At 36.1% G+C, this 27,983-nt stretch overlaps 1 long non-coding RNA gene across 1 annotated transcript; it reads left to right on the plus strand.

Moving 5' to 3' along the window:
* Positions 1–47: 47 nt before the first annotated feature.
* On the plus strand, positions 48–27,963 carry LOC123379369. The gene is made up of 5 exons (XR_006583758.1): positions 48–237; positions 5,771–5,909; positions 6,642–6,748; positions 10,298–10,377; positions 26,563–27,963. It is a non-coding gene; the product is annotated as an uncharacterized LOC123379369 (long non-coding RNA).
* The last annotated feature ends 20 nt before the right edge of the window (positions 27,964–27,983 follow it).

A 27,983-nucleotide genomic window follows, 5' to 3' on the forward strand; every position in this document is an offset into this window, starting at 1 on the left:
CTTGCAAAACTAATATAAAAGAAAGTAGATACAGTAAAGAAAACAATCTACCTGTCTTATGTATATTTAAATATTCCACCAATATGTTATTCATGTTTTTTGTTTGTTTGTTTTTGTTTTTTTCAGTTCTCACGAACTGCATTCTCAGGAAAATCACAGAACATCCACTAAAGATTTTATTCGTGTCTGCCTATTTCGTAGACCTGTCATTGCTCAGCTTTAATGAGACCTAGTCAGGTACATAGCCCTCCTAATTTTTGTAGGTATAAGGAAATCCAAAACCCAAGACGCAGGACTTAATTACAAATTATGAAATCCAGACAATAAAGGCATAATGAGAATTGGTTGAGGAATGAGCAAAACAGAAAGAAAAGAAAAGGGAGGGGAGGGGAGGGGAGGGGAGGGGAGGGGAGGGGAGGGGAGGGGAGGGAAGGGAAGGGAAGGGAAGGGAAGGGAAGGGAAGGGAAGGGAAGGGAAGGGAAGGGAAGGGAAGGGAAGGGAAGGAAAAGAAAAAGAGAGGGTAAGAGAGAAATATTAATCAATCTGGGAGCTGCCAAGTAAATTATTTGCCCAAGAATTGCTCTAGATCAGCGATCTGCAAAGAGCCAGATAGAAAATATTTTAAGCTTTGAGAGCCATATGATATCTGCTACTGTAGTGTGAAATAAGCTCTAGACAATACAGTTGATTGTAAATAAATGAGTGAGACTGTGTTCCAATAAAACTTTATTTACACAAATAAGCCACTGGACAGGTTTTTTGTTGTTGTTGTTTTGTTTTTTTGTTTTTTTCCCATAGGTTTTACTCTGCTGAATTCTGCACTGGATAGGGATCCCCTGTAATTGGCTCAAAAGCATTGGATATTTAAGGAACTTTATTTCTACATTAATCTGTGTATCACAGATTTGCACTTCTCATTCTACGTAGTTACTATAATGTTTTTCTTGAATTTAATAGTATCATTCTATTTCTTGAGATGCAACCTAATCTATTTTATATTACTTCAATACCTATATGTTGGTTGATGTGAAGAAGGCTTACATATATATAATGTGATCCATTTAGTTTGAAGAATTTCCTTGATGATATGATGTGATGTGATGTGATGTGATGTGATGTGATGTGATGTGATGATATGATGATATGATGTGAGCATATATAAATTGTTTTGTTTATTCAAAATTGCATTAGCAATTTTCTGATAGGCAATTTTAGTTGAAAGATAAAATTTAAACTAAAGTCAGAAAATAACTATCACTGCTAAAGAAACACTATTTGTCGGTGCAGTTGCTCTTGTTTTAATATTATAAATAGGTGTAGAGCTTTTGGAAATCTAAATAGTACCTAAAATGTTTCTCATCATGGAATATGTTATCAGCTATTAGCACTAATGGCATTTGTTGCATATAATAGCATTATCTTCATTACAACCATAATCAAATTAAAGTTGTAATAAAGGTATAGCGGCATAAAATAAACAGTGTTAAGCATTAATTTTATTTAAGTGATTAATCACTTCAGTTGCATATTTTATGCTTATTACTATAAATTATATTATAGGTAATTTATTTATATTGAGCGTACAAGTGATTACTTTCAGTATCTACAGAAAATCTTTATATTAGGTTCTTATTTGTTTTGTCTCCAAATGTTTTTTATTAGCAATTGAATAAAAAAACAATAGTAATTCATAAATAGTAATAGTTGTAAGAAATTTTCTGTTAAACTTGGAATTAATATTAAGTTTTTAAGCTAATTTTCTTTTAAATGCTTAAAGTTACATTTACCTATCATACATTCAAAGTGGTTAGCATATAATAATCTTATCATTTTTGACAACTGTTCTAGCATTTTCCCTAAATACTCTATTGATATATAATATAACATTCCTATTTAATCAGATAGAGAAGGTTAATTAGCTATGTATTTCCATGTCATTCTCTTCTCATAGAATTAGTTTGGAAGTTTTCCTTCCATTTCTATGTTTTGGAACAGTTTGAGAAGAATAGGTATTAACTCTTCTTTAAATGATTGGTAGATTTCCCCTGGGAAGGCATCTGGCCCTAGACTTGTTTCTTGGGAGAATTTTGATTACTGATTCAATTCCTTTGCTGGTTTACTGGTAATGGGTCTGTTCAAATTTTCTCTTTCTTTCTGTTTCAGCTTTGGTAGTTTATATGTTTTTAGGAGTTGATCCATTTCTCCCAGATTGCCCTATTTGTTGGGATATATCTTTTCATAATATTCTCTCATAATTGTATTTCTGTGGTATTGGTTGTGATCTCTCCTCTCAGAGATTTGTGATTTTATTTTTTGAGTTTTTCTCTCTTCTTTTTGGTAAGCCGGCCTTGAGGTTTATCAATTTTGTTAATTCTTTCAAAGAACCAGCTCCTGGTTTCATTGATCTGTTCTACTGGGTTTTGTTTTGGTTTTTTTGTTTGTTTCTATATCATTTATTTCTGCTCTAATCTTTAGCATTTCCTTTCTTCTGTTGGCTAGGCTTCATTTGCTGTTCTTTTTCTAGATCCTTTAGGTTTAAGGTTAGGTTGTATATTGACATTTTTCTCCTTCTTTAGGTAGACCTGTATTGCTATATACTTCCTCTTATGACCACTTTTGCTGCATCCCAAAGGTTTTTGACCATCATGTTTTCATTCTCACTTGTTTCCAAATCCATGTATTTTTTTTCATTTCTTTAATTTCCTGGTTAACCCATTCATTTTTAAGTAGGATGTTCTTTAACCTCCATGTATTTGTGATCTTTCAAAATTTTGTCTTGTGATTGACTTCAAATTTCATAGTGTTCTGATCTGAAAATATGCATGATATAATGTCAGTTTTGTTTTGTTTTTTATTTGTTGAGGACTAATTTGTGAGTCAGTATGTGATCTATTCTGAATAATGTCCCATGTGCACTCAAAAAGAATGTGTAATATGCTGCTTTAGGAAGAAATGTTCTGTATATAGGGGTTAAATCCATCTGGTCCAGGGTGTCATTCAAAGCCATTGTTTCCTTGTTGATTTTCTGCTTAGGTGATCTGCCCATTACTATAAGTGGGGTGTTACAGTACCCTACTATTATTGTTTTATTATCAATGAGTTTCTTCGTGTTTGTTGCTAATTGGTTTATATATTTGGGGGCTTCCAAACTGGGAGCATAAATATTTGCAATTGTTTGATCTTGTTGGATAGACCCCTTTATTATGATATAGTATTCATCTTCATCTCTTCTTACAGTCTTTGGTTTAAAATCTAGTTTGCCTGATATAAGTATGGCTACTCTAGCTTTCTTTTGATGTCCATTAACATGATAAATATTTCTCTATGCCCTCACTTTCAATCTGCAGTTGTTTTCAGATCTTAAATGAGTCTCTTGTAGGCAGTGGAAGGGTCTTGTTTTTGTTTTTGTTTTTAATCTATTCTGATGACCCATTCTTTTGATTGGAGCATATAGTCCATTTATATTCAGCGTGATTTTTGATAGATATGAATTTAGTGCCATTCTGTTAAGTTGTTTCTGCAGGTTTTCTCTGAGGAACAACTAACTTAAAAATGTTTTTAATGTTTTGTTTTGTTTTTGTTTTTGTTTTATGTTTTTTGAGAGAGAGAGAGAGAGAGAGAGATACAGTGAGAACAGAGGAGGGGCACAGAATCCACAGCCGACTCCTGGCTCTGGGCTGGCAGCACAGAGTCCGACTTGGGGCTCAAACCCATTAACTCTGAGATCATGACCTGAGCTGAAGTTGGACTCTTAACCCACTGAGCCACCCAGGCTCTGGGGAACAACTAACTTTTTAAATCAGTGCAGAAAACAACAAGATTGAAAAAAAAATAAAAGGAAAAAAATCAATGGCTCTTTGTGAAAATCAACAAAATTCAAAGTTGATTACATTCTAAAGAAACCGATAATGAAAATAAAGAAAAAACACAAATTCACCAATATCAGGAATGGGATAGGTGACACCATTACAATTTCTACACATACACTAAGAATAATAAGAAAGTACTGAACAATGTTTGCTAATACATAAGACAATTTAGATGAAATAGAAAAAAGTCCTTGAAAGGCACAAACTACTGAAGCTCATTCAAGAAGAAATAGATAATATGAATGGTTTTATATCTATAAAAAACATTGAATTTATAGTTAAAAGTTATATGACACAAATAACGTCAAACCAAAAATTTTTTTTTAATTTTTTTTCAACGTTTATTTATTTTTGGGACAGAGACAGACAGAGCATGAACGGGGGAGGGCCAGAGAGAGGGAGACACAGAATCGGAAACAGGCTCCAGGCTCTGAGCCATCAGCCCAGAGCCTGACACGGGGCTGGAACTCATGGACCGCGAGATCGTGACCTGGCTGAAGTCGGACGCTTAACCGACTGCACCACCCAGGCGCCCCAAACCAAAAAATTTTTATTGGTGAATTTTGCTGAACATTTAAAGAAGAAATAATACCAATTCTACACAAACTCTTCAGAAAATTGAAGTAAATTGTACTTTCTAATGTATTTCATGAGATCAACATTACACCTATAACATTACACTGATACCATTGTTAAAGATATTATAAATAAAACTTCATGCCAATATCTTACCTGAACATGGATGCAAAATTTGCAATATAAAATTAGCAAACTGAATCCAACAATACTTAAAAGAACAGTGTATCATGACCGCAGGAGGTTAATACCAAGAATGCCAGGTTAGTTTACCATTACCAAATCAATCAATGTATTTTGTCATATGTATAAATCTTTGACTTATCCAGAGAGAGAGAGCCGCACAGTGGTTTGAACAGAATCATATAAAGAATGATAAACTACAATAGGAGTTGGATTGATATGTGATAAATTGGCTAGTAAGAAGTAAACATAACTCAGGTGCGCCTGGGTGGCTCACTTGGTTAAGTGACCGACTTCCTCTCAGGTCATGATCTCGCAGTTTGTGAGTTTGAGCCCCACATAGGGCTCTGTGCTGACAGCTTGGAGCCTGGAGCCTGCTTCCAATTCTGTGTCTCCCCCTCTCTCTACCCCTCCCCTGCTCACGCTCTGTGTCTCTCTGTCTCTCAATAATAAATAAACTTTTTAAAAATTAAAAAAAAGAAGTAAACATAACTCTGAAGAATTTTCTAACAGATATAGAAGCAGTCACTTCCAATAGGGTTGAAATAGGGAACTGCATACATTTCAAAGAGCCAGAATGTGTTGGAGATTGCAAAACTGTGCCTTGCAGAATGGCAGCGTTGTCACTGTTGGGCTGTATGACTGGAATTCCCTGGAAACCCATCTTTTGGAGCTTGCCAGAAACCTGCCCTTTAACATATTCGAGAAAGCTCTTCATAGGGAGGTTTCTAATGGAGAACTGAAGAAAGCAAACACAATGGCTAATACATGTAGGAAATTTGAAAATATGCAAAGCTCGTATAGTTTTCATTCCTGTAATTACTCATGAGGTCCTAATTGACAACTATGTCTCTTTTCTTCACCTACTCTTTCAGTATTTCCTCTGTCTTCTGGAAGGATATTTGCTGTTTGGCGTTCTATATCTGTGAAAGGCCCAAGCCCTCAATGTTCTGATTTTTTTTGATTGCTATAGTTTTCCATAAACCTTTACCATTGGGCATGGACATATTGGGAAGTACCATAGAGAATCCCCTGGAATACAGATGTAGCCTGCCTTGTGTATATTGTGTAGAACATATTTTCACTTAGCAGACAGGGTCAATTGTGCAGGCCAGCAAATTAATACCCCCTTTTCTTGTTAGCTTAGTTGCAGAAAGATCCTTACATGTCCAGGAGGTGATCTCATCTTTCAGTTTAGTGGAACCATTGTTGTGTGCCTTTTGTTGGAATCATCCCATCTTGATAATTAATGTCTCCAAAGAAACAGCTCAAAGTTACCAGGTAAGAAAAAAATATTCCATAAGTGAGTTCTAGGTATAATATGACAGACTCCACTCACACTTCCACATCTTACAGAATTCTGATTAAAAGCATATGCTGAGTCCTGTAAATAGAATTTTGTTCTTTTAAGTGGTTGTCTCCCAACTGGTAGCAAAATGAGTCTTCAATATATCATTGTGCCTTTCAATTAGGCTAGCTTCTTCAATTGATTGGGTATATGGTAAAATCAATGAAATGCACAAATATGAGCCCATTGCTGTACTTCCTTTGATCTGAAATGAGTTACTTGGTCATACTCAATGCTGTGTGAAATGACATGAGTCTTAGATGTCTTGGTCACTTGAGGTTCCACGGTTAGGTTTTCAATCTCTACCAAGACTAGTAGAAAGTCTGTATCTATTTCTCAAAAGGAAACTAGTTATCTTTCAAAGAAAAGAATAGGTTTTCTTCCAAAATCCTAAAGGTCTTCCCTGCAATTTTCCTACTTTTGGTTTGCTGGAGGCCCATACAACATACTTATATGCAAGTATTATTAAATCTATTACATTATGAAGCCCAAGAGGTAGAATGGCTTATACTGATGCCTGAATGTGATAAGGAGTCTTCTCTTGTTCTTGTACCTACTTATAACTGGAAACCTTATGGGTAACTCTAGATGAGTCAGATTAACACAGTATATGTTACACAAAAATCCAAAATGGCCTGCCAAGTATTGTGCCTCTTTTCTCATAGTACACAGTGAAAGTTGCAGCAACTTATTCTCTTTGGAGGGGATTTCTTGACATGCTCTAGACTGTTGATACAAGAAACTACCCTACAGAGACAGGTTCATGAAATCTGTGAGTATATCTTCTGTCCTCTTCTTTGCATAATGCACCTGCTACTTCCTGGTCATCAGATCCAATCAGCATAATGTCATTCGGATAGTGGACCACTTAGGTGTTTGTGGATTGTCAAGATGATCAAAATCTATAGACTGCATTATGGCAAGTAGAATTAACACAGCCCTGAATCAATCTTCTAGAACTACACCAGTGGCCCTGCAGGTAAATGCAAACTGCTCCTGGCAATCCCTGCAACTTGGTAAAGAGAAAAAGGGATTAGCTGGGTCAATAGTTGCATACCAGGTGTCAGAAATTGTGGTAAAGTAAATAATAGTACCTCAGGGATGCCCAAATCTTAATCCTGAAGCTTATGAAAATGTTACTTTACAAAAGGGGCATAGTAAATGTGATTAAGTTAGGTATCTTGGGATGAGAAAATTATTCTCAATTATTCACATGGGCTTAATGTAGTCACAGGGTTTTTATAAGAGGGTGAAAGAAGGATAAGAATCAGAGAGAGATGTGATACCAGAAGCCAAAGTCAGTTAGGAAGCCAAATCAGTCAGTCAGCTTTGATGATAGAGAAAGTGGCCACAAGCCAAGGAATACAGATGGCCTCTAGAATCTGGAAAAGAAAAGGAAAAGATTGTTGCCTGAAGCCTCTAGAAAGAATGTAGACTTGCAGACACCTTGATTTTAGCCCATTGAGACTGAGTTTGGATGTGTGATCCCAGGAACTGTAAGATGAAACATTTTTGTTGTTTTTATTCGTTAAGTTTTTGGTAATTTGTTAAAGCAGAATGAAGAAACTAAAACAATGGCTGAGTTGATTTGCTCCAAAAACTATATCACATGCATAATTGAATATTAGATGTTAAATTCAGTTCAGCTTTCCTACATCCCTAAGTCTTTGCACTTCATTCTCCACAGTATGCTAGGACTGCTCTGACAATTCAGTCTCATTAACTACTCCTGAGTCCAAATTTCAATCAGCCAACCAAGTTAGCTGAAAGAGTGACATCTAGCTACACAAGCAAACATATTTACTCCAGAATCTCTAGTAAGTTCACTGACTATAGGAATAACAAATAATGGAACAGATATCCTGCCTCGGGCTGAGACAGAGCACTCAAGAAATAGCACTCTCCTCTCAAAACACACACATGGGTCTTATATCAAGACCTGTGGAGAGGCAGAATTGTGGCTCACTAAAAGAGAAGTCACTGCAGTAAACTTGCCAGAAATTTGCTCTCTAGAGTGCTAATGAAAGCTTTTCTTGGGGGAGTGTCTCACAAGGGGCACTTTGCTACAGAAATATTTGGAAAAGGTGTCAAAGAAACTGCTGGTCTCTAGAAGCTGTTGCCCTCCACACATAGCCAAAGCCAGGCAGTGGAGAATTCGTGAGCACTACAGGAGCCTGGTGTTCGCAAAAGCCCAGCACACTGCAGGAGCGTGCCAGAGGAGCCCAACAGTAACAAGAAACAGACTCCACTCTGTAGTTTCTCTCCACTTTCTTCTACTGATAAAGCTTCAGTGTCAGGTGCTAACAGGAAAATATTTAGGGGCATCATATTCATTTTCACAGAGCAGGCAAAAAGGATGAATTTATAGCTGAAGGACAATAAATCAATGACTGTCACACTGTATTAAAAATTAAAAATAGGGGCGCCTGGGTGGCTTAGTCGGTTAAGCGTCCGACTTCGGCTCAGGTCATGATCTCACAGTCCGTGAGTTCGAGCCCCGCGTCGGGCTCTGTGCTGACGGCTCAGAGCCTGGAGCCTGTTTCAGATTCTGTGTCTCCCTCTCTCTCTGACCCTCCCCTGTTCATACTCTGTCTCTCTCTGTCTCAAAAATAAAATAGGGGCGCCTGGGTGGCGCAGTCGGTTAAGCGTCCGACTTCAGCCAGGTCAAGATCTCGTGGTCCGTGAGTTCGAGCCCCGCATCGGGCTCTGGGCTGATGGCTCGGAGCCTAGAGCCTGTTTCCGATTCTGTGTCTCCCTCTCTCTCTGCCCCTCCCCCATTCAGGCTCTGTCTCTCTCTGTCCCAAAAATAAATAAACGTTGAAAAAAAAATTTAAAAAAAAAATAAATAAAATAAAATAAAATAAAAAACGTTAAAAATTTTTTTAAAAAAATTAAAAGTAAAAATCTATAGGATCATCTCAATGTATGCAGTTTATTCAGCCTCAGTTTCCAATATTTTTCAATATAAACTCTTGTGTGCTCAGTGAACAACGTTTGGAAGGACATATTCCAGATATATTTCAGTTTTTACTTAATAAACACATTCTGTCCACTCTTAGTGTGATATTAAAATACAATATCACCAAAGTATTGCCATTCATTCTCTAACCATGCTATTGAATTCACAGCATTTACAAATTCATAATGATATTTTTTACATTTGTTCTGCTACTTCTAGCTGTAAGCTCAATTTTAAATTGGAAAAAATATGCTTATAAGTGTTACAAAATTGCTCTTGCAGATCTTCTGGCACATTTTTCATAAATAAAAATAAGCATTTTCAGGCAGAATTCCAAAACATAGAAAAATGATTGAATTTGATCATGGGGGAAGTCTCCTTTGGCTAGAAAGGAACTAATCACACATTCAGAGAAGAAATTTACATATTTTAGATATTTATAAAAAACATGGTACATCCTAAAATAATACAGAAGACAACAGCTATAGAAGACATGATTTATTCAGCATATACACCGGCCTACAAAATGTACATAATTTCTGGCAATAACTTTTTATTTGGGAAATCACTGAAGGTGGAACAGTGCAGAGACAAATTTTTCCTAGTGATAGATTTTTACAACAAATAATCTGATGACTCTCATTTGATTACTTTTAATTTGAACTCAAAAATCTTGCTGAGAGATATATATTCATGCCCCATCGTATACACAGTTGTTAGTATATGAGTAATGAACAGGCTAAAATAAAGGACTTTAAGATGGCTAGTTGGGAAGATGGTAGGCTGTTTAAACAGACACTATTTTATTATATTGTTGTGTGTATAACACTGGGTCAGTAAATTAGTAATCTTCATTCTTTTCAAAACCAGTGACTCAGATTATTAACATTATTGACTCAAAATTATAATCTGTTTATAATTTAGACAAATGATTTTTGGCAAGTGCAATGATTTTTAAATAAAATCTGGAGAATATTGCACAGAGTAGATTCATATGTATTGTTTGTTATACATGTTCTAAGCATCAGAAATTAGAGTTTGCAAGTTTTGTTCTTAAATGTCTTTCAGGTTGGAAAAGAAATAAAAATTGTAAATACATTATTTGGAGATAAATATTATCTGTTTAATCTGCAAAAGAAAGTAACAGGAAGTGAGATAACAAGTAGATAAAATGTTTACATCAAAAAACTTGTTTTTTATGTAGTTAATGGGACTTTCAACTCTACAGTCTTATTTGCAAAGGAACAGGATAAGGACATCCTTTTCTATTTTAATTTCATTAGCTGCTGTTATGTATTTTTCCTAAATCAGCCTCTTTATGAATACACCTGTCTACATTTCTATTATTTTCTTTGTAAATAGTATGGAGGCCTGATTTTTCATACTAATAAGGAACCAAGCAAATACTATGAATGCTGATGGAATTAGAGATAACAGGAACTGTGAGTACAACTGCCTTTATTTTACTCTTACAAAAGACGTTGCGAGACAGAGCACTAGATAGCCCACAGTGTGATGAAAAAAGTACCCAAGCTGAATGCCTCCTTCGTATTACTAGTCAAGGCTGAGTCACACCACCACCCGGCTACACTAAGTTTTACTTGGTATTTGCTGTTCCATAATTAGAACAATAGAAAGAAGACGTGGGCATCTATGAAAACTACAGAGCCTCTATTCGCTTTTTATTTGAATCTGTTAGTTTCTAATTGCTGCCTCAGAGGTAAACTGTAATTCAGCATCTACATCATCTTCATTTAGATGGTAGCAATAGTATCATAATTCCACCTAGTTTCTCAATTTGGAAATAAATTTAACCCCATGAGAAGAAGTGCCATTATCTTCCCTAATAGTCACTGCCTAAGAGAGATAAGTTTGTAACTATGAGGAAACCAATTTAAGTTTCTGCTCAAAAAAAAAAACTTGATTAAATATGATTTTATATTCCCCCTCTTTTTTAAAAAGGGAATACAAGCCTTTCATAGAAGAGTTTCTGAAAGTTTTCATTTCCAAAGCAGGTTGAAATGACATGTTTTAAATCTTAGACAAATATTAAGTCTTAGATAAGACACTTTTAAGTGTTACATATTTTGTGATAAAATGTGTACAGTCAAAGTTCACAGTAATTGGGAATATAAATATTTTAAAAAAGTTAGAAAGTTAAGTCAAAATATTTACTGGTTTAAATAAAGTTATGCATAATTATTATTGTATTTTGTCATGTATATTTCCTCTTGTTTATTTTCTTCTACATTTAGAGTCAAAACAAACTATAGACTCTTGAATAAGAAATGTGAGTGAATAAAGCATGTTGTCTCTGTAATAGCCTCATACTACTTTAAGAAGTTATGTGAAACATTTGGCCAAAGAAAAAGAATGGACATAATTTGGGGCGCCTGGGTGGCTCAGTTGGTTAAGCCTCCAACTTTTGGTTTTAGCTCAGGTTATGATCTCACAGTTTCATGGGCTCAAGCCCTGCATATGTCTCTACAATGACAGCATGGAGCCTGTTTGGGATTCTCCCTCTCTTGTCTCTCTGACCCTCCCCTGCTTGTGCTGTCTCTGTCTCTCTCAAAATAAATAAACTTAAAAAAAAATGGACATAATTTAAGCCAACAGCTCTATCTCTGCCTCAGTTCCAATGTAAATTTTAGCTACTGAGAAAACCTAGTGCTTCAGAAAACTAAAAATGTCTGAGTTTTCAACTCAAAACTAGGGATGAATTATTAAAGGACAACTAATAAGAATATAATTTAAATACATCTGTTAAATTCTTTCCAAGATGTCAGTATTATAATCCACAGACTCCTTCACTTATCCTAATTATTTTTAAATTTGCTATATGAGAAAAACGTGCTTTATATTTATATTTAATTAAAATGATTTTATAAAACTCTTTTCTAACTTAGTTAAATCTTAATTTTTTTTTATGTTTATTTATATTCGAGAGAGAGAGAGACAGACAGAGCTTGAGTTGGGGAGGGGCAGAGAGACAGAAACAGAATCTGAAGCAGGCTCTAGGCTGCCAGCTGAGAGCTGTCAGCACAGAGCCCGACACGGGGCTTGAACTCAGGAGCAGTGAGAGCATGACCTGAGCTGAAATCAGACGCTTAACCGACACAGCCACCCAGGGGTCTCTAACTTAATTAAATCTTAATAAAAGTTAGAGAATTATTGTTCAGATCAATGGGCCACATCACACTATCTTACTAACTATATATGTTATATAATAATTATTATATATTAACATACATAATTTATGTAAATGCACACATATAGAATTATAACATATGCAACTATATATTATGTACATTGATTATGCATGGGTATCTGAGAGTACAGTATTCCAGCAAATGTTTGAATGAGTTTAGTGAGCCTCCGAATAATTGGGAAAAGAGAATTCCATACAGAGCAATTAGCAAGGACCCAGAGGCAGAAGTCAGTCTGCTAGTGGTCAAGGAAAAGGAAGAAGGCCAGTGTGACTAAAGCAAAATTCATGAAACTAAAGAATTAGGACATCAGGACATAAAGATATTTTAGATGTTTAGAGCCTAATAGGCCATAATAAGGACTTTGGATTTTATATTACATGTGATGGAAGTCTTTATAGGATTTTAAGAATAGAAATGATGAAATGACATTGGACTCATATATTTAAAAGATCACAGTGATTATAAAATATTCTACAAGTATTTAATACTGTAAGCAGGGAGAATATTAAGAAAGCTATGTCAGTGGTAGCTTTGGCTAGAATGGTAATAGTAGAAAACTTAGTAAGTGGTCAGAGTCAGCATTTTTTCTTTTGGGTATTTCATTCAGACAGTATAATCAACATAATTTACTCTAATGTGATAGAGGTTGAAGAGTCAAAGATGACACCAAGTTCATTTTTTGTTGTTGTTTTTTGTTTATTTGTTTTGTTTTGCTGACTTAGAAGGAGAACTCGAGGAGGAACAGATTTTAGTTTTGGATCTACTAAGCTTAAAAAAACAGTTAGATATCTGAATAAAGATATCAGTGAAAGCGACATCATGAAAAAGACTCCTTGACCAAACTTCAGTCAGGCTCCTCTGAACTCCATTCTGAGCTAGATCTTGTCCTTGCCAGACCTGCATAGCCCAGTTTCAGGCAAAACCTTGTTAAGGGAGAACCCTCATTCTGGGTATTAGAGAACCCTTGATATCTGATGTATGTCTTCACCCACCATGTGGTATCACATCATCCTGGTCTGCTTTTGGCAAGAATCTTAAGTTGGTTTAGCCAGAATCCTTCCTTACCCCTGAGGTTTCCTCTTGGTAATTTTCCATTCACCGACCCTCACTGAATTCTTGGCTATAAATCCTCACTTGTCCAAGCTGTATTTGGAACTGAGCCCAGTTTTATATAAAGGTCTCCTTTCCCTACTGTAATAGGTCGTGAATGAAACCTGTTTGTACTACTTTAACTACTGTCTAGCTCTGGTTTTTCTTTATCATCACATATATTATTAGCCTCTCAACATTGGCTTCTACCCTTTTCACCTTGATCTGTGCCCTGAGCTCCCTTTCTCTCTATTTCTCTTTGGTTTAGCCAGTGGGGAGACTCAGCATGAGAAGAGAGGGAGAAAGTAGAGCAATTATGGGTATTTATTATTTCTGCTCCTACTCATTGAGGTGCTATCAGGCTTTCAGTGCTTTTAGTGCTTCTTGTATGAATGTCACTGCTTTTATCAGGATGTTCCTCTACATCACTTCCTTCTTTCTGCATTTAGATACTCTCCCTGGTCCTAAATTCTTTGGGTATAGGGATTTTTTGCAGCTGTACAGGTTCTAGCCTTCATGTGCTATATTTTTCTCTGTGATTTTCCTATTTACTGTTCATATTTTAGCAAATCCTAGAATCTTTTAAATTTCAGGGAGCATTATCTGACTTATGATTCAACTCGTTTGATATAGTTACTGATACTCAATGTGGGCCCAGGAAGGAAACCCTCCAAATAGAATTTTTGGATTAGGATGGTCATATATTAAAGGAGTTCAGAGATAACTACCTGGCTGAGGAAATGTAACATATTGGCTAGAGTGGTAATAGTAGACATAGACTGTCTATGATTTGCAATATAATCATGATCAACACTGGTAGCAATGTAGCAAGTTGAGGTCAAGGTATTATTATGAGAGCAAGTAACTATGGTACTTAGTTTTTATGTTAAAAATATTGTTTATTAAGTTTATAGTGTCACCTAGCTACTTAGGAAGGTACTAAAGTGTATCCCAAGGGAAAAGTGAAATTAAAAGTTATGGATATACAATTAGGAGCCTCCATGAAATTTTTAAAGGAGTTCTTGGTCTCCTATAATAGCTGGGAATGTCAGGATTAATCTGAGAGTAAGAGATAGAGTTGCTTGCCAATTAAATGTCCCACACTCCCCATTCCAAATCTCCTATGCTAAAGTAAGGACACTATAGCAAAGGGATAGCACACTAGAACATGGGATGAGGAAATTTGGGTAGATATAGATGAAGCTAAGAATATTGAACTTACAAATTTCCCTAAACCTCTTACCAATGGAGGCAGACATCCATCCACTTCTGCTTTAAAAGCCTTTCTGTAACTTCATCTGGAGAAGTTACTCTAAAAGTCCAAGTTTATTTTCCTCTGAATCTACCAACACCATTCTTATTGCCTGTAAGCCTGTAATATTCATCCTGGCACAACCAGTATGAGAGGTAAAGACCTATAGGTGAAGACAGCCCCTTTGCCTCCCAAGTCTATTGCTGCAGTAGTCTGAGGTACTTAAGTGGAGTGTATAATAAGGGTAATAGAGCAAGTTGGGCAAAACACAGGACTCAATGGGCCATATTTCTTGCCATGGACCTATCTTATGCAGAATTTTGGATTTAATGGGTTGTCTTAAACACCTGAGATAGAAGGAATTAGTCTACTTTGTTAGTTAATTAAGGTCTGGCTGGACTCCATATGACTTGTAGTTAACGTAACAATTTGGAAATTTCCTGGCACACTGTAGAAGAGAGCCTTAAGGCTCAGGATATAGGCTCTACCACGACCCCTTAGCCATTATCCTGCCCCCATATCTCAGGTTAGGGAGGGACTATTTACAAAACTATTCTTAAGGTGGAGGAAAACTAGGAAATACTGCAATACTCTGATGGTGGTGACAAAGGAACTGCTACCACCTCTAGGGCCACAGGGAAATATGTTGACATGAAATGAGAATTAAATAAGGAGATAGAAAGCACCAAATGAAGACTTTTTATTTTGTTGAGTGAGCTGGCTTACAGCAAGTTAGATAAGCTAGTAATGAGATATTTCGATAGGAGTTATTTCACTGTGGAAATTATAATTATATTAGAATGTATTACCTCTGCATTGAGTACTTGCCTTCTAAAAGCACGGTTTCTCTTTCATTCCTAGACTTCTGCCCAACCTCATCTTACAGAATACACTTGGTTGATAAACTTTGTTAATTTTCCCTTTTGAGTTTTATTTTTAAATCTATATCTAAAATGGGGATAATAGTCCCTACTGTATAAAGTGCTTGTAAGGGTTAAAAGACATAATAATTGAAGAACACTTAGAACAGTGTGCTCAATACATCTTAACTCTTATTAGTACTCACAGGATTCTGTCTATTACAAAAGCTACAGAATCAGCTAGATTACTCCTTTAACTTCCACCTGAATATATCATTTCATTTTTATCTCCACATTTATATTTATATTGCAATCTATGCCTTAAATAAAATCATATTTAGCTTTCTAGATCTAAATAAATTAGCTTGAATTCAACTAATTAACACTTATATTACTCTTGGCATTTTAATTACATATGTATTTTTTTTTTGCTAAGGTGATATATGTATCACCTGGTTAAACAAGTCTAAAAGAATTCTTGCTAACATCAGGCCAGAATGATCAGTTATCACCTAGGAGATGAGGAGTTGGGTGGAAGATTCTGGTTAAACTGAATTAGCAGAATTCATGCTAAATTTAGGTGATACAGGCCCCACAAGAACAGATGCCAAGGTCAAGGCTTAGAGGCCTGACTGAAGTTAGGTCAGGGAGAGTGTCTTGTCAGTCCCTCCTCTAGTTAAGTAAAGGAGAGGCATTCTTTTCTTTGGCTATAAGTCCATTTCTCATTCAGTCATTGTTTCATTAAAGATCAGCTGAATCATCTACTGGAACTTTGCATTAGAAGTTACTTGCTAAATGGTGTAGAGTCAGGCATTTAGTGAGAGAAGTTTCTATGAAAGTGAAAGAAATACAGTGACTAGTATCTCAGTCTATAGGGCTGTCAGTTGGGAAGATTTCTGGACGTTCGGCTGGAAGTATCTTTAGATACTTGAGTGAGGACAGCAGTGGTAATCCCATGTATTTCCTGGTTTGCAGCATAAATACATTTGATTATGCCTTTGGGTTTCACAGTGAACTTTCTGACTGTCCCACATGGCAGCAGGCATAATGGTTGCCCACGCATGTTATGTTATGTTGATATTTTGAAGTTATATCAAGTAATCCAGCTTCGGCTCTCAGAATTTAAAGAAAAAGGGCAATTTTAGTTCTTAAGAATGCCAAGTCTTGAGGATGGGCAAAAAATTGGAAATCTTAATTGCTAACAAATGCATTAAAAAAAGCAGGATCCAGACCAGTTTACAGGTAGATAAAAAAGTAGAAAGTAAAAGGAGTTTACCTAGAGATGAAAAATAGCTCAAAGACAGAAAACAAGATTATAATCTAATAACCTGCAAGGATGTATAAAGTTCTTCATTGAGACATAACTTTTTTCTCTGAAGTCACCCAACTTTTGATTTTCCATCACAAAATAAGTAAAAAAATATAAGTGTGGTCTTACTAGATTTGGTCTTATTATTTACATAAGCATAACAAGAATAGTAATTGATCACATAGAGCTTTATGAGTTTGCTTTGCTGGAACTTTTTTCAAATTAGACTTTTTAAAGCTTCTTGAGCCTTAGGACACCAAGCCAAAGACTTGCCATCAGACGTTTCCTTCATCACTTACAGATTTGGAGGAATTTCTCTCTTCTTGAGGTCTATCTTGAAGGTGCTAGGCCATCCAGGAAGTAACCTTCCTTACTCATTCATGAGGCTTGGAAACATATAAGCCAAATACCAGGCCAGTTGTTCCAAGAGAGCTTTGTAAGCTTTGGCTCCATGAAGTCAACCTTAGTTCCTTGAAACCATCTGGTCATACTTGATTCTATGCATCATTTTCAAATATGACATTCCAGTCAGAGCCTGGTGTACATAACTGATGTTTCCAATTATGTTCTGTTACAAGAATAGATTATTATATAACTTCTGTAAATAATTATATTGCCATGAAAATAAGGATACTCCACAATAGTTCCCCAATTCTGGAGGGATCAGGTAGGAAGAAAGATAAATGCTTCATTTTTGTTTACAAAAGTATATCTACACATCTGAGTTATAGACAGCTTGAGAGAAAGGGGAAAAGAGTTCCTGATATAAATAATTTAGAACATTAAAGAGCTAGTCATGTTACAAGTAAAAATTGTAATTATTATTTACCAGTCCATTCAGTCCAATGTAATTTACTTGTGTTCTGCTTGATCATGGGTTAGCAGTTTTATGAATTCATTAGCTTCTCCACTAGACTTTTGGAAATCTTTACTCAGTAGAGTGGTAGCTCTTAAAGTTATTTAAGCAACGCTATCAGAAGCCTATACCCCCAAACCCTTGTCATAATCCTTTCCATATTCTCTAAGACAGTCATTTTTTGTTGAAGATGAAGCATTCTGGCCTGTAACTGATGACAAATGCAGTCAAGGAAGAATTAGAGTAAAAGAAAAACTATCTGTGGTAACAAGAGCATGGTAAAAGATCTGAAAGTTCATTTGACAAAGAACTCTGGTTGTGTATTTATTTATGTATTTATTTATTTTTAGAGAGAGTGTGTGCAAGCAGGGGAGAGGGGCAGAGGGAGAGAGAGAATCTCAAGCAGGCTCCACACTCAGGGTAGAGCCTGACACAGGGCTTGATCCCACAACCCTGGGATCATGACCTGAGCCTAAATCAAGAGTGAGGTGCTCAACCAACTGAGCCACATGGGCGCTCCTCTATGGCACAAACATTTAAAACTAATAACTAGAATTGTGACTTACAATATTATACAAGACCTATCGTGGACAATGAGGGTATTGACAAATTTCTATGAAGTTGATCTGATTTCTAAAATACTTACATTAATACTATTTACCCATATAAATATAACCTGGTGAAGGTTAAGACAGTTGTTATTTGACAATGTCTTTTTATGTAATTCAATATATCAGATAAGTGAATTAGTTTAGCATCTCCTTTTTACAATGTGAGAGAACAAATCCTTTTGAGATTTTCCAAGAATCCTCTGGGAAATTTCAAGGTCAGTTTGAGAACAAGAAGACTTAATTTAGAATTTGATTTGGGGAAGTTGTCAAACATGTCAAAAGGTTTGAACACTTGATTAAATAGGATCATAGATTACTATGAATCAATCCTTAGTTTCTCTTAAATATTTGAGGACATATAAAGATTAACCTATAGTACAGGAAATGATTTGGATAAGACACAAAATCTTGGATTCTAGGCAGTTTACTTAAAAGGTGAAGAAAAACCTTTTTTAATCTATTAAGAACAGGCCAAGAGTACAAGAAACCTTTGTTGTTTTAACTGAGAGAAAAAGAACTCTAGTTTTATATCACCATGTTATTGAACTCATCTTTAAGCCTTATACATAAATCCACCCATTCTTAGCCAGCTACATGACTGTGACTACATGAGGGAAGATTACTTTTCTAAGATACTTTTCCCAAAAACCTTATCCTATATTTTCCTCTTTCTCATTCTGGAACAAACCATTAGTAACTTTTTTTTTCTTTACAGTGAACTTTAGAAAGTAGATAATTGTGCAATGTCTGTCACACACTGGGATTCCATAGCAAACTTGTAATTTTATGAATATAGCCATCTCACAATTTTTGTAGGTATTTGCTTCCCCATGGTACAGTTTTTCACAGTGGCAAAGGATCATATTTATTAACCCAACCAAATACATTCAGCTACTCTATATCATATAAAAATAGGGTCTCCTGGGTGACTGAGTTCATTGAGCATCAGGCTCTTGATTTTGGCTCAGGTTATGATCCTAGGGTCACTGGATCCAGCCCTCCACTGGGCTCTGCACTGAGCATGGAGCCTGCTTAAGATTCTCTCTTTCCCTCTGCCCTTCCCCTGCTTGTGTGTACACATGCAGTCTCTCTCTCTCTTTAAAGAAAATAAAGACAAAATTTTAAAAATACAAAAATAAGAAGCATTAAACTTAAACGTCTACTTAGCAGTGTTTCAGCAATTTGTTGCTTAGAAATTATCTAAATATTTAGTGAATATTTGTTGTTGAACTTAAGTTAGTAGATGTTTCAAGTTACCAAAAAAAAAAGACTTTGGAAACTATTTTCATGCACATGTAATATATATATATATATTGTTTATTTATTTATTTTGAGAGAGAGAAAGTGCTAGTGGGGGAGGGACCGAGAGAGAGAGAGACTGGGAGAGAGAGAAAGGGAGAGAATCCCAAGCAGATTCTCGCTGTCAGTACAGAGCCAGGCACAGGGCTTGAACCCATGAACCATGAGTTGGGACCTGAGCCGAAGTTGGACACTTAACCCAGCGAGTCACCCAGGTGGCCCACGCACACATACTATTAAACAAAGGTAGTCATCAGTTCAAGTTATTTCCTTGTTAACTATTTTTTGTGGAACATGCACTTTAGGTAAGTATCACAAAAGCAAAGAACCTAAAAAACCTAGTTACAAAATTCACATTTATATGATACTTAATACTAGGAGATAACTCAGAAGACATAGCTGTTTTAATTAAACCAGCAATACTAAACTAATCCTATTTGCCAAAGATTTTTTTCAAGTTACATGAACTTTAAAAGTATTTGAGTTAGATTCTATGTTTCTGAGAGTTTTAGCAATATTTAATTAATATCAGAGCTCATTTATCTCTAAGCTAATTTGAACAGAACTCTATTCCTTTAAAGGATTTTATAACTTAATTTGGTAATACCATTCAGAAGTAGAAAAAGTTTACGTATATATATCATACATGCATAAGCATGCATACAGACAGGCATAAAGATCATACTTCTTTTTTCTACAATTTTAACTGTAAGTCAGACAAACACAGTAATATACTCCCATTTTTGCTCTTCTTTATATGTGTATCTGAATTGTGTTTATAGCAAATGGAAGAAGTTACGATTACCTGTTCAATATGAATGCTAAAGCTTTTTATCAATATTTATGGAAGAGACTTTTAAGATTTTATTTTGCCTAATATTTAAAATGATGGAAGGTGTGGATTGTGTTTTAGGTGAGAGACTGAGGGGACATCTCACAGCTGTCTGGGTATTTCCAAAGACCATATGAATGGATAAAATATTCAGTATGTTTCTAATTATTTCCATATATTTGGTTTTTTTTATTTTTTTAATGTTTATTTATTTTTGAGAGAGAGAGAGAGAGAGAGAGAGAGAGAGAGAGAGAGAGAGAGAGCACAAGCAGGGAAGGGGCAGAAAGAGAGGGAGACACAGAATCTGAAGCAGGCTCCAGGCTCTGAGCTGTCAGCACAGAGCCCTACAGGGGCTCAAACTCAAGAACTGTGAGATCATGACCTGAGCCAAAGTTGGAAGTTTAAGTGACTAAGCCACCCAGGTGCCCCTGTTTGTTTGTTTGTTTCAATTCAGCCTCAGGTGTAATAAGGAAAAAAAAAACTTAGCATATCTGATACCATGTCACTTCTATTGCCCTTGCTACTGTGACCTGTAGCTCAGAAATTTCTGCTTAGCCCTGCAGGTAGGCATGTTAATCATTGAAGTAATTTTGCTTACAGCTAAGATTTGCAAGAACCATTTTTTTAACCCCAAACCTACCTCACGTGAAGAGATAAGGAAGTACCTACCGAAATGATTATGCTATGTTTAAGATTTTTAGGAAAGACATGACCAGATGCCTGCATGAAAAGATCAATTAACGAAGGACAACATAGTTACATGGCCTTCCTCTGATGTCTGCCAATGTCAATCACCTTTTGACTCCAACTCCCTCCCACTTCTCCCTTTGCTAACATAAAAGAAGTTCAAATTTCATGCCAAGGGGAGATGGTTCCGTAGGACAATAGTCTACAATCTCTTCAGTTTGCGGGCTTTCCAAATAAAGTTGCTTTCTATGCCCTGACATCTTGCCTCTTACCTTATTGCCTTGCCCTTTGGTAGGCAGAATGAGCTTGGACTCGGTTGCACAGGCAGTTGCTTTTAGGGGTTCTTGAGTTCCTTAAGAGACTGATGGAGTGAAAGGGGAAAGTCTGGCAAGGGTGAACAAGAGGGATGGAGGAAGACATATGAATAGCATTCAAGGGAACTGAATGGAAGATCAAAGGTGGAGAAAGGAGGAAGGAAGGAAGAATAGAAGCAATGGGAAGTGAAAGAGGTCTCACAGGGGACCTGTGGGGGAGATCTTAGGTTTCCCAAAGAAGCCAATGAATTTCCATATTATTATTCATAAAGTCAAGCCATCAAGAAAGGAAGAAGAGAGGGGTGCCTGGATGGCTCAGTCAGTTAAGTGTCCAACTCTTGATTCTGGCTCAGGTCATGATCTCAAGGTTCATAAGATCGAGCCTTGCGTTGTGCTCTGCACTGACAGCATGGAGCCTGCTTGGGATTTGCTCTCTCCCTGTCTCTCTGCCCCTCTCCCATGCATGCACACTCACTTGCTCCCTCTCTCTGTATCTCAAAATAAATAAACATTAGGAAAAAAGGGGGGGAAGAAAGAAGACAGAGTTGATGGAGGATATAATCAGCAGGGTTTCAAGAATGAGGTTTCACTTAGTTGAGAAATTCCCATGAGGAAACAGGATCAAATATAGAGAACAGAGAGGATTCACAGGGGGTGAGGAAGATTTTTCTAGACCAGGAGTTGGAGAATGAATTCCCACATGAAGCAATGAATCAAGAAGAATTTTCTAGCCTAGGGAGTCAGGAAGTGAATTCTAACTTGAAACAATGATCTGTGGGGCGTGGTGGGAGTTTCCAGCGAGTTTTACATGAATCAGGGTGTAAAATCCCCACAGGACATACACAGCCAGGAAGAAAAGCTTCTAGCCCGCCCAGTAGGTACCTTTCAAACAAAGAAGTCCAGTCCTCTAATTCATCTCCAGAGAGTATACTCAGAATCTTAAGAATCAAAATCTGCCCTTACTATGCTTCAATGGGCTGTTGTCCAGAGCACTGGCTTAGGAATCAGACTCACCAGTAGATCTCTGATCAGTCAGCCAGTAATGAAGAAAAGGCTTCACAGGTGTGCACTTGAGGTCCTGGGTGAGAAGTCCAGGGATCCAGTGACAAATCTGATCCCGTCTGAGTGATAGCACTCTAACTGTTCAAGAAACCAGAGCTGGACGGTAAGATGGTAGAGACAGAATCTATCCAGAATCTATTATAATAGAGAGAAAGAGAGCTAGTACAGAACTCGGCTCCATTTTCAATGAAACATGGACAAGAAGAGATTCATTGACAGAACAAGGTGGGAGTTAGTGGATAGAAAGTTACTAAGAGAAAACATCAGGAGTGGGGTGCAGATCCTGTTTAAATAGACCTAATAGGATTCTTGCTAAAGGTACGGCCAGGATTGTCAGCTAATCAGTTAATTATCACCAGAGGAACTGGACAGGACAGATGAGGAACATGATTAGATAAGATATCAAAGTTAAGTGATTCTGCCTAAACTGTCTTAGCAGGATTCTTGCTAAAATAGGACAATACAGATCTCACAAGGACCTGTGACCAGGTCAAGGTCTAGATATCTTAAGGGGAACCTGACTAAAGTCACAGAGGGGTCATGTTACATCTCTAACTAGCTGAAAAACCATTTTTGAAAAATGACCTGTTCTCAATAAATAATAAATCAAATAATAGTGTATCCCATGCATACAAGGGATTAGCAAATATCTATCAACAACCCTCAACATTCACCATGTACTTATTCCTATTGCCATCATAATGATTTTCCATAGCCCCTACCCACTGAGGAAAGGAACATATACAGAAGAGGAAAACATGGTGACTGAAATAACACAGAATATGCATGAGGTGGAGTCATTATAATCTGGAATTATCAAGCTTGAGAAAGAAGAACTAACTTGGGGGACTTATAGTGCCAGATGTCAAGACTTATTATAAAACTGCAGTATTGTAGAACTTGTGGTATTGGTACAAGTTTCAACGAATAAATGAAAGAAACAGGATAACAAAAACCACAATGGATATATACCCAGTCCAGAAACAGATCCAGCTATATGTGGTCAACTGATTAATGACACAATTACCACTGCAATGTGAGAAAAGATGGTCTTTTCAATATGTGGTCATGAGTCATTCAGATGCCTATATGGGGAAAAAAAATCCTGTTCAGTTTCCAGTGATTTATAGGCCTACATGTAAAATGTAAAACAATAAAGTTTCTAGAAGAATATTCTGAATTTAGGATGAGTAAAGATTTTTGAAATAGGGTACTGATAGAGTTCCATATTTTAACTGTGTTGGTTACATCGGTATAATAACACTAATGTGCAACGTGTACAGCGTTGCAGATACTTCATACGTTGAAATAAGTTCACAAAAAATTAACAGGAGTGGAACTTCTCAGTGAAGGACTTCTAGTATTGAAATCTCACTTAACTCATTTGCTTATAATTAGAACCCTAGGGCAATAATTATTGTCATAATAATTACATATTAACATGGTACTTAGGAGAGGTAATTATTTTTGTTTTCAGTCTGTTGTTAAAATAGCCATATCATTGTAAGTTAAACATCTAGATAATTTGTCTCTCACTCACTCTTGTTTCTTCTTCAAACCAACTTAGTTGTATCTATCTCTTGTGCCTACTTCTAAGGTCCTCTGATATTTCTGAGAGTGTTACTTTGAATGATTCAAGTGCATGCGGATACTGTCAGGGCAAATACAAATTAAAAATAAGATGCATAATTCTCCCTGCTGAAAATAAGGGAAGAGACTTCCCTTCTGCCCTTTCCCTAGATCATTTACTTTGAAAAACATATAATTGTGTTTTCTTTGTCTTTTGAAAATGAATGTAAATCCCCTTAAAAGCTAAACAAGACTTTTGCCAGCATTATGACCCAGCAGCATCTTTCTCAAATGTCTCAGAACCATGTATTTAAAGGTGATCAAAGAAGATACTGCCCCATCTCTGTGTTTCCATGAGAGCATAGGAGGTTAAATTTATGGGCGCCTTACTCTAAAACTAGTTTCTGTCATAAAGATATGCATTTATTTTTCCTTTGGATAAAATCAATTAGCTAACACAGACTGTCACCCAATTACCTGGTGAATTTCGGATGCACTATGTGTGACGAGTGATGCTGGCAAGTCCTCTTGCTTAAGGACTAGTTATAATTTATCTTGAAAACATGTATGTGATGGGCTACATATGCTTACTATTTAAAGGTGAGATTTATTTGTCTTTGCAATCTCCAGCAGATTGCCTGTGATGTAGATTACATTCTACTTTAATGTTTATTCAATGATACAACAGTTTCTTCCTCTTCTGCTTCTGCAGAGGTTATCAGGGAGAAAATTTAGTTTTTAACTGACTTACCAAACAACACATTCCAATCAAATCATTCATTTGATAACTATTTGTCCTTTATTTTAAACGATTAACCAATGTGAAATAAGTATTTGGGGGTTGGGGGTGGAGAAGGTAAATATCGGTCTAATATCCATGGTCAAATACTATACATACATTGAGAGTTACAACACATTACTTTTTCAAGTACATCACTTTGAAGGATACAAGCAATGTTATATTCATAACTGTTATATTCATTATATTCTATGAGATTTCAAATTTTATTTCTTTATGAACTGTTGAATTATGAAACACTGAAGTATTGGTATCAAGAACATCATTAACAATGATATTCAGTTAGAAAAAGGCAAAGTTTGCCTTCAGGTAGAAGAGTTATGTTATTGTGAAAAAAAATATGGTTTTCAGGATTATGTTATGACTAACTTTTTCAAATAAACTTCGTTTTAGAATAGTTTGGCTTACTAGTGGCTTGGAATAATTTTGAAAATAATACAAAGTGTGTCCACATTCCACATACCCAGTCTCCTCAATTATTGTACTATTATATGATGTGTTTGTTGTAATTAATGTACCCACAATGATACATTATTTTTTTAGTTTTATTTATTTATTTTGAGATATTGTGAGAGTGGGGAAAGCGTAGAGAGAGAGGGAGAGAGAGAATCTCAGTGCAAAGACTGACGTGGGCCTTGAACCCACGAACAGCAAGATCATGACCTGAGCTTAAATCAAGAGTTGGACACTTGACCAACTGAACCACCCAGGTGCTTCAATACATTATTTTTAAGTACATCCATACTTTATTCAGGAATTCTTAGATTTTACCTAAAGTCTTTTTTTCTGATCCAGGATATCGCATAAACTTTTTGCTATGTCTCCTTGGGCAACTGTTAGCTATGACAATGAGTTACTTTTTTATTGCTTTTTGTGTGTTTTTAAAAGAAATAAAATTGTAGAATCACTTTTATTTTGTCCCTATAAAAATAAGGGAAAGTCAAATTCTGTATTGAGGCATCATTCCTATGGACCAAATGTTTCTGTCCCCGCAGATTCATCTGTTGGAGCCTAATCTGCAATGTGATGCTATTTGGAGCTGGGGCCTTTGGATGGGGTCATGGGTGGGGTTGAGTTTCCATAATGGGGTTGGGATTATAATAGGATTATAATGAAGGTCCCAGAATTCTCTCCCTCCACGATGTGAGGACACAGCAGGAAGATTGCCATCTATGAACCAGGAAGAAGGCTTTCACCAGATGGTAAATCTTCTGGCACCTTGACCTTGGACTTCACAGCCTCCTGCATGGGGGAGGCAAATGTTTCTTGTTTAAGCCACCTAGTCTATGGTGTTTTTGTTATAGCAGCCCCAAATGATGAAGACATTACCCATTCATTTTTTACATGGTGTGTAAATTGTCTTTACTCCAGGAACAAATTGTTAATTTTGAAAAATGGAATCTGCTACAGTGTAGCTATTCAATATATATTAAGCAGCCACAAAAATATGAAAATTGAGATAAACTTTTATTTTTGTAGAAATATCATTTAGTAAGGCATGGCTATTTTGTACCCTTTCATTTAGTAATAATTAAATTCATAGAATTATTACTTTAGATGTACACAGCCCAAACCAAATTGACTTATAATGACTGTTGTGTAATTATAAGTGCTGTTTTTATTGCAACTTTCCAATTACTTGTAACTGGGAGTCTGGCTACTAAAGTATATATATTTAATTCATGATCTACATAATTACATTATTAACCCTGATAGTAAAATACTTGTTGAGCTAAGCATAATCTTCAGCTAGAAAAGCACTGAGGTGGATTTTTACTTGCAATATTTCTCTAGTAAATGATTTAAAATATATTTTGAGATTTGACATGAAGGCTTTATGCTTAGTGAAATACAATTAGAGTCTATGTTTGTTTCACAGTGTTTCCTCTGAGAATACAACACTCTGAAATGTTACAAATGTTGGAGACAGACTCACCATCGCATGCAAGGGGGAGCAAAGACAAGATTCCGGAATGTGCCACTTTGGCATGTGGATTGTTTCCAGCTGAAGACGAAAGCCAACAGACTCAAGAAGAGCTTTTTATCTCCCCTTGAACTGCCTAAAAACTTTTAGATAGTCTATAGCAAAAGAGAACTAATGCCAAAGAAAATTTTTGGTTATTTGTAGGGCCTGGCAAATATTTGTTTACCAAACGTCTGCTTGTCTCATCTTTCTGAGATTTGTCTTCCTCCCTTTTGACACTCCACACTTGTATCCCCTTCTCCTTAGATCAGAATGTTATATAAGCGTCGATTACCTGACTGCCAGGGAGCCTCTCATGTCTTTGTGAGGCTTCTGAATACACAAAATTAAAATTGTTTTTCCCCTGGTAATCTGTGTTATGTCAATACAACTATTAGACCAGCCAGAGAACCTAGAAGGGAAGAAGGGAAAAGTTTTCTCCCATACATATGTTTGATGTGATTGCTTATATGTCACTTGTGGGTAGGTTGGAGCCATATCACTAATTTTGGCCAAGGGACTGTGAGTGGAAGGATGGAAATATATAGTGCTATTGATTAATTAATTAGTGTGCTTTGTATGTGGCTCTATTAGACAGGCATTACATAGTAGAAAATAATTACATAATTTCAAAAAGTATAATCTGTTGATGCTATTATGTGGCTCTACTAGATAGAGAGACATAACAGATTTTGGAAAATAATTGCATATTTTCCCAAACTGTAATTTACCAGTGTTATTAGACTAGACTGGGCTTATGCTGTGGTTTTGTGGTAATAAATTAACCAAGAGATCACAGTCACACAACAAAGTGAAGGTCTGTTTGTTGCCAGTGTAAAGTCAGATGTGGTTTTGCAGCTTCCCTCCTCAAAGCTACTCCCTCTGAAAACCATGGCCTTAAAGGCTCTCTGCAGGAAAATAAGGGTAACTAGTAACTGCCTCAGTGTGGAAGATATGCATCTTCCACCCCCAGATATGTTTGAAATTTAAGAGCCTTTCATTAGAACAGTAGTGCCAGTCATAAGAGCATATCATGTTAGGAAATCTTGATAGTGAGTATGTATACTGAAGAGAATCTAAAGTGGGGTCATCTACACCATTGGCTCAACAGTTAGACTGAATGCATTAAATACCATCAACTCTGCTCATTTGTCTTGTGATCTCTTGGACAACCTTACCTGTCTTAGACTGAGTTTTTTCATCTGCAATAATATCCAATTAATATTATTGTTCTAAAAATTAGTCATTCATGAGTATGGCACTGTACATGGAAATAACAACTATTTAATAATTATTAGATATAAAATTGTAATTTCTATAGCACTATTAAACATTGA

Source organism: Felis catus, chromosome C1, assembly GCF_018350175.1.
Source record: "Felis catus isolate Fca126 chromosome C1, F.catus_Fca126_mat1.0, whole genome shotgun sequence".
Classification (NCBI taxonomy): domain Eukaryota; kingdom Metazoa; phylum Chordata; class Mammalia; order Carnivora; family Felidae; genus Felis; species Felis catus.